The 19,620-nt window shown below is 39.5% G+C and overlaps 1 protein-coding gene and 1 long non-coding RNA gene across 4 annotated transcripts in view; both read right to left on the minus strand.

Moving 5' to 3' along the window:
* The window catches only part of CTNNA2 (catenin alpha 2), a 1,515,416-nt gene that overhangs the window by 665,526 nt on the left and 830,270 nt on the right, over positions 1 to 19,620 (minus strand). The window lies entirely within an intron of this gene.
* LOC140521709 (uncharacterized) lies at positions 3,997 to 10,035 on the minus strand. Its single transcript, XR_011973032.1, has 2 exons — positions 6,989 to 10,035; positions 3,997 to 4,157 (listed from the first exon to the last, which is right to left on the minus strand). It is a non-coding gene; the product is annotated as an uncharacterized lncRNA (long non-coding RNA).

Below are 19,620 nucleotides of genomic sequence, written 5' to 3' on the forward strand. Positions count from 1 at the left end.
CAGCCAGGCACTCCCAACTCTAAACTCAGTGCTCTTTCTACTGTATCACCCTGGAAATGTGCTTTGAAAAGATCAAAAGCTTGGTGTCAGTGGAAGATATCAGTGATGTAATCATGAATTAATTTCTTTGTCAGGTCACTCAGGATACTAGGCCTTGAAAGACTGGATTTCACTGACTCTAGAATTGAATGGTTTTAGCCCCATGACATTTAAAAATGGATAATTTGCCACCAAGGAAAACTCCGACCTGCTCTTCAGAGGTAAAGGGACTTCACCAGGGTCACATAGCCATGATGTAGGCTGTGAACCTAAATATTCCAGGGTCTTAGGCCAGCTGTTACACAGTCCATCCTCCTGCTCCATAAACAAATAACTTCCCCCAGCAATCATGTGGATTATAAACTCCTTGAGATCATGGACTGTCATTCCTTTCATTCCTATTGCCAGATGCAGCATGCTGGACTTAAAACCAAGCAGAGTCGGGTTCAAACCAGGCCTCTGTCAAGTCTTGATTGTGTGATCCTTGGGCAAGTCACTTGCCCTAGAGATCCTAATCTGCCTCAGGAGAAGGAATTTGCTCATGAAAATTCTCTAAATGAATGAAATTACAAGTCAAGGCTCTGTCCCTAGTACATGCTTCACATATTACACGTAATAAAGACAGATCACATTGAACTGGAGAAAGAATATAACTTTTCAGGAATGAAATGAAATGAAATTTCAGGAATGAAAATTCTTTGGAATCCCTTAACTTTCATGGCCCACTTTTTGTTCTCCCTGACTGCCTCATTTCCAAATGAGAGGAAAAAGTGATCAACATTCCTTAATGTTGTTATCATCAGACCTCTCTTTTACCAAAGAACTCTCAAAAAAAAAAAATCAGTATACTGGCCTTGAGACAAACAATTATTTCTTATTATATTAATAATCAGTTTTATATATGGGACCCAAAGATCTTCCTTTTGCTTGTTCATCTAAAACCTAGTCTTTCAAGAACATTTTTGACCCTGTCCAAAATTCACCCCACCCAGATCATATTATCTGGGTAGAATTCTTACTTTTAACCTACCCTTATTCTACTCCAGTAGGATTGGGTGGAGAATAGATTCTTTTTGCATAGATTACAGGAATGACAATAGATTGCAGAGATAATCACAATTAACAACCATGGCAGCATATATTTGGAAAGGAAACATGATCCATCTTTCTTGGCAGGATGTGGATCTATCATATTCCAAATGATGTGTCCTTAGAGGATTCATTAATAATTGGGACAATAGTACTTTGTGTTTCCCATTTTCTTCAGGGAATTCAAAGCAGCTTCTCAAACATCATCCTTCATCCTCTGGTCTTCCTAAGAGGAAGGAAGCTCTGTACTATTGTCCTGAGTAAGAGGTGCTACCAAGGAAGGAGGTTCCTCTGAATATGGAAGGAAGAAATGAGAGAGGAAGGAGACTTTCCATTGGTCACTTTTTTGACAGTTGGACCTGCCCCTTCTCTCCCCAATTCCAGGCTGAAATCAAGGAGGGTTGGTCCTATACTTAGGCAGAGTATATAGCTACCTACATTCCTTAGCCTGGAGGGCATCATAAGGCCTTCCTTGTTCACATTTAACCTCATCACATACCAATCTGTCAAAAAGATGGAAGTTCCTCCTCCCTGCCTCTCCCTCTATTATAGATTTGGATTATGGCATTCAGTTTTAAAAGGGGATTCTTATACAAAATGAGTAATACAGTTAGGAACTGTTCACACCTTAGTATAATAGGAAGGTTTGCAATGAGAAGAATGCTGGTGGGAAAATGGATGGCCAGGGTTCAAGTCCCAGGTCAGCCACCCATTCCCATGGGTGAATTCTCTGGGACTCATTATTCTTATCTGTAAAGTAAAGGAGTTAGGTGAGAGGAGTGGGGAAAGTGGGGAAAAGAGTGAGATTTCATGATTCAAGCTTTTTGTCACATTGGCTGCCATCTAGGAACAGCAAGAAGACTAAAGAAATGGGGAACTATATTGATGTACTATTAGAACCTCTTCTCACTTTAGCATAATAGGAACATATGCAGTGGAAAAAATGCTAAACTTGAAGCAAGGAAAATTTGGGTTCAAACCCTGCCTCCATCACTTACTATGTGATGGGCAAGAAATTTAATTTGTGTCAGCCTCAGTTTCCACAAAAGGGGATGATAACAGCACCTATTTTGCAGAGTTGTTTGGAGACTATTGGGAAAGACAAATTTTGTCCACTTGGAAATGACATCTCAGATCATCTCAGGTCAAGCCTTGAGTCAAATAATAATATTTTTCTTTTTTAATCAAGTGTGGTTTCTCAACAGGACAATGTCATCTCAGGCTGGCCTCTTCTCCCCGCCTGGCAAGAGACTGGCTGTCTCTTCATAGTACTAGTCTCTTCTTTCCTGGGTTATTTAGGAATAATCCCACAAAAAAACAATACTGGGAAATGTCAGATGTCCCATAGGCGCAGTGCTCAGTTGGGAATCCAGAAGACACTGCTGAAGCCCACCCTTCTCTGCTCAGCAGACAGGTAGAAGGGACAGACAGACCTGGTCAGACCAAGCTGGTGTGCTGATGGGACTTTGCTTGGTTGTACTTCCTGGTTTTGAGGGAGAGTTCTATTTGGAAGAGGTAGAGTTCATTACAAAGTGACCAAAATGTAGAAAAGGATAAAGATCAAGAAAATCAGGTGGCAAGGTGGAGAAAGTGCTAGACTCAGAGCAAGAAAGCTTGAGTTGAATCGTTGCTTCAGTCATATGCTAACTGTGTGGCCTGGGGCAAGAAATTTAACTTCCAGTCACCTCAGTTTTCATAAAGGGGGATGATAACAGCACCGGCTTTGCAGGGTTGTTTTAGCCATCCAAAGAGATAATAAATCTAAAATGCTAAGCAAACCTTAACATGTTGCAGAAAGGTTACATGTAAATATATGTGTATACGTACACACATATTTATTTTAAAAGACAATAGGGTATATAGTTTAAAGGGTAGAAACTAAGACTGATCGAGGAAATTGATTTGCCCAAAGAGCACACAGGAGATCAATGACACATTGCAGAATTTCTTTTATCTATGTGCAAAGCCAAAGAGCGCTTAGGGATGTTTTGCTTTTGTTTCCTCTCTAGTGTGCAGTAACTTTTCCTTCCTGTCGTTGTAGTTGTTGGGTAATTTTTAGTCATGTCTTTCTCTTCTTGATCCCATTTGAGGCTCTCTTGGCAAAGATACTGGGGTACTTGACTATTTTTTTCTCCAGCTCACTTTATAGATGAGGAAACTGAAGCAAACAGAGTTAAATGATTTGCCCAGGGTCACACAGCTAATAAGTGTCTGAGGATAGATTTGAACTCAGGTCTTCCTGACTTCAGGCCCTACACTCTATCCACTGAGCCACCTAGCTGTCCACCATGGCCCATCCTCTGTGTGGCCACAAATATTCATGCATTCATTCAACACTTCACAAGAACCTACTAAGTATATAGCTGTGTGCTGGGTCCTAGGGAGATGTGGTGAATAAGAAGGATGCAGTCCTTGCCTCCATGCACGTAAGCACAGAGACATGACTACGTGCACAGACAGGCATGTACATGTGCAAAAGTTCACATGCATCACAGAGAGGTTGGGGGATGAGGTTCCCTGCTCCCAGAAATATTCAGTCCGGCCCAACCTTTCCCACCTCTTCCTCACCATCTGTACAGCTGACATCCCTCTGGCTCCCCAAGAGACCTCCTCGCAGATTCAGTGAAATAGCCCTCAGCCACTCAGATCTGACAGCTAATTCTTCCAAAACCACCAACCCTTGGCAGGAGTACCCAGAAGACCAGCCTGTGTCCCCAGGAGAAGTCAGAGCAAAGAGGGTTCTACAGCAGAGCGCACAGCAATATATTAGTAATTCTTTGTTTGCAAATAGCAAGTGGCATCTCCATTGCTCTTAGACATATGAATAGGAGGAGAATCAGTTTCAGGAAATAAACAGAATTCCCAATATAGAAATCCTAATTTATTTTCATGGTTAGATCACCTAGGAGAGGCCACTGGAATGCAGCTTCACTTTTCTACAGCTTCTGCCCTTTGGATTCCAGATTACTGTCTGCCATTTGCAATGCTTTCCAGTCCTGTTGGGTTCTAGGTTTGGTGACCTTCTGACCCTTTAAGAAACCAAGACAAGAGTGGACAAAGGGTTCTGTTCTTCCAGAAGCCCGGTCAGGGTCTGACGAACTTCTGCCACCTAGCATTGGTCTGCATTGGCCAGTGCTGCTGTTTTGCACTTTGCTGTTGTAGAGGTAGCTTCAGTCCATCTCACTCTCATCAATCTTGTACCCACCAGCCTGAATGGGTGTTGATCCAGGCCTTCACCTGCCTTGTGGGCTCCTTGGCAAACTAGACTCTTTTTTGTTTTTCAGGGGCTTTACTTTCTTGAACCCTCCCTTGATCAGATGGTGTCCCATGGTACATGATAATCTCTCCATGACCCCAACTCTGTCCCTAACTTTGGTAATATTCCTTGATAGTAGGACACACAGAAGTAAGACCTGTGTATTTAGAGTCATAGGGTATGTATTCAGATCATGAACCTGCTATTCATTGTCTGAATGATCTTGGGAAACCATGTAATCTCTCTTGCCTCAGTTTCCCCTCCTACAAAATGAAGGTTTTTCACAAGCTGGCCTTTAAAGTCCCTTGTATAATAAAACTTATGATACTACTTGCCCAGCTAGAACATCCCCCACCTGTCTATCTATGCAAATCCAGTTCAAGTCCTTCCTCTGGGAAGATTCCAGAAAACAAGGTTCTCATTCCTCTCCTCAAAACCCAGTTTACAGCCTTCTCTGTGTGCTTAGTCTCAGCCATGAACCAGGTACACAGAGAGGCAACAGACAATAGAAAGAAAAGGCACAACACTTCCTGATTTCAAGAAGCTTATATTCCATCAGGAGAGCTAAAACAGAGATTTCAAGGTATTGCAGTGGATAGAGGGCTGGATGTTTAGGAAGAAAGGTGTTTGAATGCTGCTTCAGACACTTGTCAGTAGAGTGAACTGGGCAAGTCACTTACCCTCTGTCTGCTTAAGTTTCCTCATCTGTAAAATGGGGATCCTAATAGTACCTTACTCCCTGGGTTGTCGTGAGGATCAAATGAGATATTTGGTAAGTGTCCCATACAATTTAAAGTGGCATTATTATGAAATATTTTCTTATTTTAAAAGGGTACATAAACACATAAATTTAGTGATAATATATACATATATGTATGTGTGTATATATATGTATGTATAACACATATATTATACACGCACACACACACAAGGTGGAGTGCTAGACTCAGAGTCAGGAAGGATGTTTGACTGTTACCTCAGACGCTGAACTGTCTGATCCAGGGCAAGTAGTTTGATTTCTCTTCAGTCTTTGTTTCCTCATCTATGAAATGGATGTAATAATACCACCCAACTCACAAGACCATTGGGAGGATTGAATAAGTTAGTATAGAGAAACTGTCTGCCAGAGCTTAAAGCACTGCGTCTATGTACATGTCAGCTCTTTAACTCTTAGCTTGGTGACTGGCACAGAGCCAACATTTGTTGACATTGATTGATATCTATATGTGTGCCTACATGTGTGTATATATAGATACATACATATATATGTGTACACATATATACATATGCAAACATGCTTACATTTGTATATAAATCTACATACATGTAAATATATACATATATCCATATTCACTTCTCTGCCTAGCTGTCTCCCTGCCTATCTATCTATAAATAAATCTTTCATCTACCTATCTTTCTATCCAGTTATCTATCTTTCTCTCCATCTATCTATCCATCTGTGGATCTCTCCCATCTATCCAATCACACATACATAAACATACACACACATACGTGTGTAGGTATATATGTATCTATGTCCCTTGATTGCAGGGACTCCTTCATTTTTATCTTTGTGTCTCCAGAGCTTAGCAGAGTCTGGGACACTTAGTGTGGTGTTTTTATTGCGTAGTTGCTTAGTCATGTATGACTTTTCATGACTCCATGGACCATACTGTCCATGAGGTTTTCTTAGCGAATATCCTGGAAGAGTTTACTATTTTCTTCTCTAGTGGACTGAAGCAAACAGAGGTTAAGTGACTTGCTCATGGTCACACAGCTAGTGAGTGTCTAGGGCTGTATTTGAATGCAGGTCTTTCTGAGGTCAGGCTCAGTTCTCTATCCACTGAGCCACCTAGCTGCCTCTTGCTGGTACATAGTAAGTGTTTTATGTATGTTGTCAGTAGTCTGAAATTTATACAAAATGTATAAAAAATGTTAATATAATATTTTTCCAGGAGAGGCAGCATTATCTGCAGAGTTTAAGAGAGGCCTCATATACGAAGTGCTGAGTTTTGAAGTGAAGCTTGACCTGAACAAAGGATCTGAAGTTTGCAGACAAGGAAGGAAAGGCTTCCAGGGATGGTGTCAGCAAGAGCAAAGGCCCAGAGACAAGAATAACGGCAAGAAGTCAAGTCTGACTCAACTAGACCATGGTGGGTGAGAAAGGGAGGAAGCCATACTACACCTGGAAAACGACCTTAGAGCCAGGTCAGGAAGGCCGTAAATGCCAAACCAAAAAGACTTGATCTGTCTTCTAGGTCTAGTTTACCTTCAAAACCTTCATTTTTATTTGCATTACAATAATGTTTTTTTTCTCTTCCTCCCCCATCCAGAAGAAAAGCCCCTTAAGGCCAGGTTTAAGGTTTTTAATTTGGTGCATTCTTTATGGTGAGTTAATGTAATGCAGAACACATAGGACCAACGAAGAATTACTTATTTGGGGACTGGTTGTTAGTAGGCAAGGAGATGTATCAGCAACCATTTTCTCCATTTAAGGGGAGGATCTAGTTGAGTAAATTGATAATGTCATCCTACCCCCCCTTAAAAGAAGTGAGGTTATTAGGTGAAATAATGTGTCAGTTGTTCACCAGGTACAATACCTACCTCCCTAGATGATATGGAAGTCAGCTGGATTGGCCAAGCTCTCTGAAGCCTACATGAAATCACTGAGCTAGCTGGTCTGTGTGATTTTGAGTTCCTGAAAGTAGAAAAGAGTGTGCCATCTAAACTCCTTAAAAGAAAATAGAGAGGGAATTGATTGAGGGAGAGAGAAGCAGAACCCTGGGCTCCAGCCTTTCTCAATTTTGCCCTTCCCAACACCATTTTGGTTAGAGGAAGCCTTTGAGAGCTTCAAAGAGTCTAGAAGATTTTGGACTTCCTTTCTTCTCGTCAATATCCTAACAATATCCTATGAACAGGTAATGGTGGAACCTGTCCAGTGTGCAGAGATTCAGGATTTGACGAAGGGACCTCTGGATAAATAAGTCCATACCCATGAGAAACAACTGCAAGAATCCAGCAGAAGAACTTCCAGGATCTATGAGTCATCCCTTTGTGACATTTGTTCCAATCTCAGCCCATTTCCCTTGGTTGCTCTGTGTGCAGAGAGAGTGTTACACTTTTCTGGGTGGAATGTTTAACACCAACTGTTCTTACTATAATATCTCAATAATCATCACCTTTTTCTAAAAGCTAATTAAGTCAACTTGTATCAACTGATATTCATGACAGAAAGTACACTAGTGGGGGTTCAGAGTATATGCTATGCTCATTTAAAAACATGGACACTGAGGCTCAGAGAGGTTAAAAAGAATTCTGCCCCTCCCTGGCTACATGGATAGTAAAGTGTCAGAGATGGGAGTAGAGGCCAAGTCTCTCTGGGTTCAGAGATCTTCCCAGTATCCTAGACTGCTACCATGCTTAGGAATTCAGAGATATGAGATGTTCAATGGAAGCCTAGAATCTTAGAGATGAAAGAAATATTAATGAATTAAAAGGCTTAGTGCAAAGTCCAGAACTTGGAATAGATCAATAAACATTTATTAAACTCTTAGTACATACCACGCACAGATCATCTGTCAAAATAAATAAATAAATAGATAATGAAATAGGCAGATAAGTAAATAAATAAACAAAACAAACAAATAAATAAAAAAATGAATGAATGAATGACTTTTTAAAAAAGTGCTTAGCAAAGTGATTGGCACACAGCAGGGACTAACTACATAAACGCTTATTTCCCCTCCCCCTACCTCCAGTCCAAAAGTTAAGTTTCCCAGAATAGGATCATAGATGTACAGTTGGAAGTGACCTCAGAAGTCATAGAGTCTAATCCCCTTATTTTACAAACGAGCTAAAGCCCATAAACATTAAGTTACTTGCCCAGTACCAAAAGCAGAATTTAAACTCACATCCTATTGCTCCAAGTTCAAAATGACATTCCATGCCCTCCCTGCCCCCCTCGCTATTTGTCTCTCCCATTAGCATGAAAACTCAGTGCAAGTAAGAAATTATTTCATTCTGTGAACTTTCATTTTCATGCCTAGCACAGTGCCTGGTGCTTAGTAGGTGTTTAATGAATGCTTGTTGATTGACAAAAGAGCTAGATCATCAGACCTTCAAGGAAATGTTTATGTAGAATAAAGGGGGCAGAGGAAGCAGCTTGGGAGAAGGTACATTACAATAATAAGTATGGTTATTTGTGGAAATGTAATTGAATGAATGGGCAGGTAGGTGGACCAGTAGAGAGACTGCTGGTCCTGGAGTCAGGAAGACCTGGGTTCAGATTCAGCCTCAGACACTAGCCATGGACAAGTCATTTATTCTAGTTTGCCTCAGTTTCCTCATCTGTAAAATGAAATAGAACAGGAAGTGGCAAACTACTCCACTATCTTTGCCAAGAAAGCCCCAAATGGGACCACAAAGAGTTTGAAACGATTGAACAACAACTTGAATAGAGTAGAGGGTGTGTGATGTGAATAAAGAGAAAGTAAAGAGGTAAGAAACCTTTAATCTGGTTTTTCATCACATTCTCCCATTAGGAGGTAGCAGCAGTAGGAAAGTCAATTAATATGGTGTCTTTCCCACCCAATCAGCAGGACTCACTATTGGCCCTCAAGAAAATTTGCCAGACATGGCTAAGGGGGGCTGTGGCAGACTGGGAGTGCTGAGGGGAGAGAGCGAAGGAATGGGCAGAAAACACAATCACCCCTCTTATAGCCCCATTTTCACATGTAGCCAGGCAGGATAGTCCAAACAGCATCTTCAAACAGAAGGAGCTAAGAGCTACTGCTAATCAATTCCCTGAAAAAATGAGCTAGCTAAAACCAACAGAGTGGGAAAACAGCAGTGATGACTAAGGGTAAACAAGGCAGAGAGGTAAACAGCAGTGACAGTAATGGGAGGAAGTAAAATACAAGATGAAAGATGCTGAGTAAAGGGCGCTGGATTAAATTGAGAGAGCCCCAGTGAAATTAGGTAGGACAGTCATGGGAATGGAAATGGACCACTTGGAGATCACTGAAGGACATGCCCTTGTTTTAAAGAGGAGAAAGTCAATGCCCAGAGAGGGCCACTCTCTCGCTTAGATTCACACAGTGAAATAGTGACAAGAGACAAGTGGAAGTAGAAATAAAGCTACATTGTCAAAACAGAAGTAGCTCTGGAATTAGATGATTTAAATTCAAATCCCTCCTTTCATACTACTAGTGTGACATTGGGCCAGTCCCTTACCTTCCCTGTGCCTCAGTTTCCTCATCTCTAAAATAAGGAGTTTGGTCTAGATGACTCCTGTCATCCTTTCTAATTCAGGATCTGTGATCTCAAGATTCCCCGGATTACTATCAGTTTCATCTTTCCTAAGATGGTCCTGTTCCTAAGATGTTTCCTGTGTGGTAGAATCTCACTGCCATGTACCTCCCTGCTTCACAGAGTTCCTTACTGTAAAATGGAGCTCAGATAGGGCTATATCAGAGCCAGCATGAATGACTTATGAGATGCAATTGTGAAAATTTCAGTGTGAGCATTTATTCTTCAGAAATTTACAAATGATACAAATTGAGGACTGATTTTTTTTTGTTTTTGTTTTGTGGATTGTTAAGATTTAAGAAATCAATGGAGAAAACGCTAATGCAAATTAAAATGTATCATGAGTACATTTTGGGGGGGGGAGGGCCAGTTTTTAAACATCTATTGGCACATCACTGAGCTCAGTCACCATTGTCTGTTTAAATTTTTCCCAATCCCTCCAATTGCTTATGTCCTCCTTTCCAAACTACCATTCATTTAACTACTTATATTTTAATTCAGATTAATTTTATATTTATGCTCTAGATTTCTGCCATATATATGTATATGTGTATGCATGTATACTCATATACATATATATGCATATACACATGTAGCTGCTGTTCAGTCATTTCAGTTGCGTATGAGTCTACATGACATCATTTGGAGTTTTCTTGGTCAAGATACTGGAATATCTTCTCCAGCCTTTACAGATGAGGAAAGTGAAGCAAAGAGGGTTAAGTGACTTGTCTAGGGTCATACAGCTAGTAAGTGTCTGAGGCCATATTTGAACTCAGGAAGATGAGTCTTCCTGACTCAAGTCTCAGTCCTCCAGCCACAGTGCTACCCAGCTGCTCCTAATATGCACACACATGCACAGACAGACAGAAAGACACACATACACACATACTGCACTTGTCTCTCCCATTAGAATGAAAGCTAATTTCAAGTAGGAATTTCATTCTTTAAACTTGTATTTTTAATGCCTAGTACAGTTCCTGATACTTCCTAGGTGTTTAATGAATTCCTGCTGATTGATTGATTGGTTGATTGATTGATAAAGAGCCAGTCTTCTGGTAGCTTATGAAGGAAGGTCTTTACTTTCAGGATCACCTGCTAATAGAGCTAAAGGGATACTTGGCCCACTCAGAGTAGCCAGGACTAGGATCAGTCAAGGAGGCCAGAGGTAGTGTGTAGGTGAGCTGAGCTGCAGAACAATAGCCCTTAAGTAACCACAATGATTACAATTCATCAGAAGCATAGGAACCAGGCTGACTGTGATCCTGGCAAAGAGAAGGAAGGTGTAAAGGACCCACAAGTTCTAGAAAGGTTGGACAGCTCCCAGTCAGGTGAAAAGGAGTTTCTCCACAACTACAGATTTAAAATCAAAAGAAGAAAGAAAGAAAGAAAGAAAGAAAGAAAGAAAGAAAGAAAGAAAGAAAGAAAGAAAGAAAGAAAGAAAGGAAGGAAGGAAGGAAGGAAGGAAGGAAGGAAGGAAGGAAGGAAGGAAGGAAGGAAGGAAGGAAGGAAGGAAGGAAGGAAGGAAGAGAGAGAGAGAGAAAGAAAGAAAGAAAGAAGAAAGAAAGAAAGAAAGAAAGAAAGAAAGAAAGAAAGAAAGAAAGAAAGAAAGGAAGGAAGGAAGGAAGGAAGGAAGGAAGGAAGGAAGGAAGGAAGGAAGGAAGGAAGGAAGGAAGGGAGAGAGAGAGAGAGAAAGAAAGAAAGAAAGAAAGAAAGAAAGAAAGAAAGAAAGAAAGAAAGAAAGAAAGAAAGAAAGAAAAAGAAAGAAAAGTAAAAGAAAACAAACAAAAACCTTAGAGGTCATTGAGACTAACCTCTCATGCCCACCTTCTGCAGGAGGCCTTTCTACTCCTTCTCCCCTAGAGAATCAACACTTTTTTTTCAATTATGATAAATATATTTCAATATAATTTATTTCTATTGTATTCTATTCCTCTGCTTTTTACTTTGTCCCTTAAAACAATACTCTGAGAAGAGGTCCATATGTTTCAGCAGAGTGCCAAAGGGATCCATGATACACCAAAAAAAGATTAAGAAACTGAAGTAGACTTGCAGAAGCGCTCTTCTTTTCCTATTTTCACCTTCCCTCCAGGCCTGGAACCTTGGCTGAACAGACCAACAGCCTCCACAAGGTCCTTCTGCTCAACTGAACTCTTTGGACCAGACCTTCCTGGTCAGCCATTCATTGGCTCATAGAACCATACATTGGATAAGAAAGGTACCTTTAAAACCATTTATTCCAGGCTCCTCATTTGACCAATGAGGAAACTGAGTATCAGGAAAGTGAAGTGATTTGATCAAGATCACATAGGTAATGTGCGCAAGTTCAGATTTGAATCCAAGTTATCTTCAGAGTCATTGCCCTGGTCAGACATCAAGACTGGGCCATACATTTCCCTGAAGCTCTGAAAATTTTTCAATCAATCAACAAGTATTTATTAAACTCCTAGTATGGGACAGGCATTGTGCTATCCCTTTATTTGAATGTCTTTAAAATAACACACAATATTACACTCTCTGGTTCTATATAAATAAGTCAAATGAGAAGAGAGAAACTGGATTTTTTTTATATAATGTAATGGAGATCACAACTTAATAAATATGGAAGACTGCACTCAGTATCTATTGAAAATGATGTTACCTGCACTGATGGAACAGCAGTCTTACTACAATAACACCATACAAATGCAGAAAAGCAAGATGGTTTTGAAATGTGATATAATTAGAAAATAGACAAACAAATAAGAACATCATTTATTCATTAAAACTGTGCAAATGGAAAATTCACTTAATTAATTTCTTTGTGTGATATCTGTAGACAATCCCTTCAGGGAGGATAGCTATGGAGTACTTTCAAGCCATAACAAACCACTCAGAAGTTGGCATCATGTACAATGAGGAGAAAATGCAGCATGCCATGACCATTTCTAGGAGGAAGTAGTCTTTGAAGCATTATGGTAAAGACCCTAGGATGAAGTGGCACGTGGAATCTTGTAGCCTTGAATATTACCAATGTGCCTCAATCCCATTTCTATAGGATGGTCTCACAAATGTCCACTCCTTCTACCTCTCCTGCCTCTCACAATGGAAAGTAAATTATTAAGTATTTATTAGGCACTTTTGATGTATCCTCTGCTAAGAATTGGGGATACAAAAAAGTCAAAAGACCATCCTGCCCCCAAGAAAGTCACATCCTATGAAGGAGAAAACAGGCAAACCATTATGTACAAATGATACCTACAGGACAAAGTCAATGGAAGAAAGGCACTAGAATTAAGGGATATTGGGGAATGCTTGTGGTAGGAGGTGAAGTTTTACCTGGAACGAAAGTGATGGGGAGTTAGGTGGTGCGGTAGATAGAGTATCTGCCTTGGAGTCAGGAGAATCTGAGTTTAAATCTGCCCACAGACATTTATTTGTTGTGTGACCCTAGGCAAGTCACTTAATACTATTTGCCTCAGTTTCCCCATCAGTAAAATGAACTGGAGAGGTGAATATGACTGATCAATGACTAAACAACAAAGTGATGAGGGGTTACAACATGTGGTAGCATGTGGCATTGAACTGGTGTGCCCCATAATATAATTGTGTGGTTACCATATATGGTCATATATTAAGAGCTAGAACAGATCACTAAGGATATCCAATCCATTGGCTTTATTATACAAATGAAGAAAATGATATCCAAAGAGGTGAACGTTATCACGTAGGTAATAAGTGTCTGAGGTGGGATTTTAATCCAAATTATCTCCAAAGCCACTACCTTGGTGTGACAGCAAGATTGGGCCACACATTTTCCTGAAGATCTGAACATTTTTCAGTCAATCAACAAGCATTTATCAAGCTCCTACTATGGGCTAGACATTGGGCTGGATTTCTATTTCAATCCTTTTAAAATTGTATATGATATTAAAATCTCTCATTCTATATAGATAGAGGGCATGAAAAATAAGAAGCAGGATTTTTTCCCCAGAGATTACCTAGATATTTCACAGATGAAATCTGAACCTCCGACTCAAGAGTTAGTCTTCACGATTCCTTAGGAAACTTTAAAAAACACATAATTTCAATTTCTCATGAAATTCATTGTACAAAATCAGAGGCTGGGGCAGTGATAGCCCACTACAAAACTGTGAAGTTTTCAGTCAGCCTTTGCTAGCTCTTTCACACTTTGACATCATTTCCTCTCAATGCCAGCCCACAGCAAGGACATTAAATTTTAATGTTTGGGGTTCATTTCAATGAGCCATCAAGACTGGCCTCCATGATCACCTTCATCCCAACGCATGACCCACTATGTTGGGGTCAACGTACACTGTGCCCACCTGCGGCTGATCAGACCAGTATGAGCTTGGAAGGGTTTACCAAAGGTCAGGCACAAATTGTCTCTATGATCATTTGTAGCAGAAATGTCTCCCATCATATCAAGCTTTCTGTAGATTTCATCCTACAGGCAGATGTCTTTAGTCAGTTTTAACTTGAAAATAATCTGAGCAATGGAGCTAAACTAAAAGTGAGGATGTCTAATGGATTGTTTTTCACAGATATTTGCATTTATAGACTGAAAAGCAACAATGGAGGAGAGCCTAGTAATCATCAAAAGTACTGTACCTTTTCCTCTGCAGAGAGACAGCTAAGTAGTCTGACATATTAGCCCATATCAATATAATAATGCTAATTCATGGGTTGGTGGGTTTCTTCTCCATCTATGATTATGTTTTAATGTGAACCTTTGGGAGACAATGTCTTAACGAAAAGGGAGAGCATAGAAAGAAATTTCAGACAGGACAGTCGGAGGAGAATGTCATGGAAAAGTAGCAGACAGGATATTTAGGTGAAAGAGGGAAGCCCTGAGTTGAGTGCCTATAAGGCAACAGCATATGAGAGGACAGCTCCTCTACCTCCATATATGGCTAGTTGTTCAGTTTTTTCTTGAATCAATACAGCAGAAAGTCCATTTTATAGCAGTCAGTCAGCTCTTCCATACCTCTGTCCTACCAGGGTAAAAATGAAACAGGGAGCTTTTCTGCTGATTCTCCAAGTATCACAGTAACAGGAATACATTCATCAACCAGAAAATTAAAATAAACTGCCTATGATTACTTATTTGTCCATGGGAATCTGGAAATATTTAAGAATAAGAATTTAGCAGAGGGGAGAGAGAAGGGAGGTTGTTTTTGATGAGTACAGAAATAATTAAAGCCAACCTTGCAGGTAAATAGGAACAGCTAAGTGGCACAACAGATACAGCACTGGGTCTGGAGTCAGGAAGACCTGAGTTCAAATTTGGCCACAGATACTTACTAGGTGTGTGACCTGAGAAAGTCACTTTCTCGTGTTTAATCTCAGTTTCCTCATCTATAAAATGAACTGGAGAAGGAAATGGCATGCCACTTTAGTATTGCTCCAGGAAAACCCCAAATGTGATCATGAAGAGTCAGATATAACTAAAATGACTGAATACCAAAATTGCAAGTAAATGAAAGAGACCCTACTCTGGGGTGCTCAAATTTCAAAACAGGACATCAAAATACATGCTGGCCCTCCAGAAAAAATGATCTCTTTTGCCTTTCTGTTATAGAGTTTCAAATATCTAACATCATAGCTTCATTCCATTAGTTTAAGTCATTGTAGTTTTAGAATTCACAGTTTTAAAAGAGCACCTGAATGGGGTAACTTGGATACGAATGAATCCATAATTAGCCATAATGTTATAACAAAGGTTTAGTTTGTGAGATAACATATAAATACTTAGTGGAGAAGGGATCAGGAAATTGAAAGGATGGGACACAGAGGGGTTAAGCTTAGAAGGAGTCAAGGAGCTAGAGAAAGTTCCAGAGGATGAGTCTTGAATGATTGAAAATGCTGCAGTAGAGTAGAGGGATCACAGGTAGCTAGGAAGCAGTAGAGGGGCATTAGGAGATGGAATGTTGTATATGAGCATATAATGGGGAGAAAAGTCAAAGTAAGAGAGGAGGGGCCCTGAAAGTAATTGCAAAAGAGGGTTAAAAACGAATTCTGCCCTCTACTCAAGTCTACCAGAAGTCTGTCCTTCACAACTAACTCTGAGGGGATACATGGTATATATAACATGGTAAGAATGTTGAATTTTGAGGAAGAAAGATGAGGGGTTTGGATATTAGTAGTTTTGTGATCTTGGATAAGTTATTCACTCTCTCTTCATTTCAGTTTCTTCATCCATAAAGTTGGGACAACAGCAGTGTTTAACTCACAGGCTTGTGAGGCTCAAAGGAGATAGAGCATACAGAATGCTTTCCAATTCTCAAAGGGCTAGGTAGATGTTAATCTTATTCTTCTTATTAGATGGCAATTTCCAAATGTTCTCAATATCACATTCCTTGGATTGTGACCAGGGCACTTGGGAGAATCTGGTTTAGGATCAAAGACACACAGATCCTCAGGACTGGAAGTAACCCTCAGAGTCATCTCTTACAGGTTCCAGTATAATTGTGAAAATTGTTCACTATCACCTCCACTGTCACACTCCATTACTGTCACAAGATTATAGATTAAAAACTAGAAACAACCTTAGAGGTCATTCATCCTAACCACCCAGTTCAGAGACAAAGAAATTGATTTGGAGATTAAGTGAACTACCTACTGCAGAAGTATCAAACATGGCTGGTTGGACATTCCCCTTTTTGGTTGGAAGCAGATTAAAATGTAATTGGGAAATATTTAACGACACGAGTAAAACTACAATAAAACACAGCATTACATCTTAAACCTGCTAATCTGAGGTCCACAGGAATCTTTATGAAAGGATTAATGATGCCCATTTCAACTGGAACGTGACAGCACTGGTCTACAGTAACACCAGCTAGTAAGTATCTGAGGCAGGATTTGAACTGATGTCTGGTTCAGTGCCTTTTCCCCTACCTAGTACAGCCTCTCAGCTGTGATGTTATTAATACCCCATGACTGAGTAAACACACAAGGGATACATAGCTGCTGAGGATTCCACAAGGTTTGTAAGTTTGTAAGCAGCAGTGAATATTTTAATAACCTAGTATTCATGCTGTATATTTTATGATGCTAAATAAACTTAAAAACTAATAATACTTGGTATGGAATGAGATTCAATAACTCCTTGCCCCCAGCCCCAAAAGGCCATTACTCCTAGGTATCATAATACTAGTCTAGAGACAAAATTATAGTGTTTCAGTATTGAAAGGAAAATCTAAGGTACCTAATCCAACACTTTCTGAAGAAAGATCCCCATTACAACATACCCAGAAAATGGCTATACAACATTCCTCTGAAGACCTCTGGCAAGACATTCCTTTCTGCATTTTTATCCCTGTAATTGTTAGGAAGAATTCCCCTACTCATATCATTTCAAATGAACAAATACTAAGTACCAACTGTATGCAAAGCACTATGGTACACTCTAAGGATATTAACAATTTCAAATAAGACACAGTGGCCCCTGCCATTTATTTTGATTACTGAATTCTCAAAGACTGCTCTAAATTATTTTCTCTCCTCTCACATCACCAACCACATGTCCATGCTGAGGTCACTAATAGAAGAGAAGAAATGAGTATGAGGTCACTGGAAGATCAAGAGTTGCCTCTAAGTAGTAAGAGACATTGAATAGGGAAGCAAAGTCTACAGAGACAGAATATGAGGTAGAAGATAACTCAGAGGTCATAAGATCATAGATCCAGCATCAGAGGAGACCTTTGAGGTCAGCTGATCCAACCCTCTCATTTTCCAGAAGGAAAAGATGATAAACAAGGTGGTTAAGTGAATTGACCATAGTTATATGTCATAAGCAATAGAAGTGGTTCAAGTGACACTAAACTCAAAAACTAGCATCTCCATAAAGCCTTTCCTTGTCTCCCCCCACACACACCCTGCTGCTGGTTCCCTCCCTCCCCATATTTTCTCATTTTTTTGGTTTATATTCTATAAATACATACATATATATGAACAGTATTAGAACAGAGGAACTATGTGCATTAGAATATGTGCTCATTCCATGCAGGGACAATAGCAATTTTATTCCTGTAGCCTTAGTGTTTAGCATAGCGTAGCCTATGGTAGGTGGTAAATAAGTGCATCTAGAACAAAGTACAATGTTCCTGATGTCTTCTGAAAAGAGTATGATCTGGAGTTGACACTAGATCTTTCAGTGAAGCCTTTGGCTGACATGGATCATGGTTGACTCATGTTACATTTGCATTCTACTTAAAACCCCCAACTCAATCAAGTAAGTAATTAAAAACAATAATAGTAATATCCTGCAAAGAAACGATCTGATGGGAAAACAAACAGCCAAACAGATGACTGAATACCGAGAACAATAAGCCAACAATGCAGTTATTCAGATAAAAATGGAAATGACAAGAATCTGATAATCATTTCTGGTATTAAGGAAATTTATGCTTTCATGATATCAAATCAACCTAATACATGAGTGAATGAATGCATTTCATGTTATTATATTTCATTTCAATAGCATCTTTCAGTTGTTCCCAGCATTTTCCCATCTATTATAGTTTTTGATTCTAATAAGCACCTTATGAGGTGGATAAAGGAGTTCCTATTAAGCTCATTTTACTGGTGAGGAAACTGAATTACTGAAAGTTGCAGTGACCTGCTCAAGTTATACAACCAGAGAGTGACAGAATCTAGGACAGAATCCATTCCCAACCCCTGACTGGGACCCTTGGTTCTTTCTACTTCAAAAGACAGAATGTCATCTTATATTCAACCATTCTGGTGAAGTAGATCTTTTAAGGATAAAGGACAATTATGAGGATTAAGAAGGTTCTCTGGTGCTGCTCTGAACACAACGTTTCCATATTCACAGGCTGATCAGCTCTGGCCTTTCTGTTGTCATAGGACATATTAAATCCCTAAAGTGTCTCTTATTGGGATGATTGTTTTTGTAAATTGTACCACACTTAATTCTCTTTTGACACATTTTCCTCCTGAAATACTACTCCACTGATATGGTGATTTGAATGGTTTCCTTCTATTACCTTATTTTTCTGATTGAAGGACTTTAGGTAGGCTGCTGCAGGAGAGCAATGGGGAGAGAAACATTTTCACCTTTAGTGGTGATCCAGAATATTGGCGACGATGTCTATTTCCTACCTCTTGGCAGGGAGTAAAAACACCAAAAGTGCAGAACAAGATGCACATTTTTTTGAACATCATCAATGTATGAATTTGTTTTGCTTGTTTATAGCTATTTGTCACAAAGAAGGACTTCTATTTATTTATTTTTGATGTACTGGATGGAGCTACAGGGTGTTGTTAGAGGTAATGATAGTAACACAGAAAAAAATGAAAACAGCATGAATGGAACATTTAAAAATACACAGAAAAGAATGGAAGGAGTTTAGGAGACACCAAGAAGGGCATTGGTGGATCAATCATCTTAAACTGGAAAATACCCTAAAAACTAAGCTGTATTTATTAGAGATTTATTATTTCATATATAATCTTAATTTTCTCTTCTTTGTATAAGGAAATATCCATGTTTGTGAATTTTTACATGTTCATAATAATAATATTTTTTAAAAATTCTATTTGAACAGTATATAGTATCAAAGACCTACAGCTGGGAGGAACTTTAGGTGCTACGTAGTTTGCCCTCCTTAAGTGATTTTCTATCTCTATGTGCTTCTGACCTAGCATGGTTTATAGGGGCAGATGTGGCAACCATAAATACTAAATCTGCTCAATTGATTGAATATAGAACATTCATCACACTAAGACCAGAAGACGTTTGGGAAAATTAGTGAATTTGAAAACTCAGTTCCTTATTCTGTCACCCATTCAAGCTTTCCTTTCCTTTCTTTCTTTCACTCTTCCCACCCCAAGTCTTCTTGTATAAGATGGCTTATTGAGAGATGTTTTGCATGACTGCACATTTAGAACCCATATCAGATTGTTTG

The sequence above is a fragment of the Notamacropus eugenii genome, chromosome 1, assembly GCF_028372415.1.
Source record: "Notamacropus eugenii isolate mMacEug1 chromosome 1, mMacEug1.pri_v2, whole genome shotgun sequence".
Lineage (NCBI taxonomy): Eukaryota > Metazoa > Chordata > Mammalia > Diprotodontia > Macropodidae > Notamacropus > Notamacropus eugenii.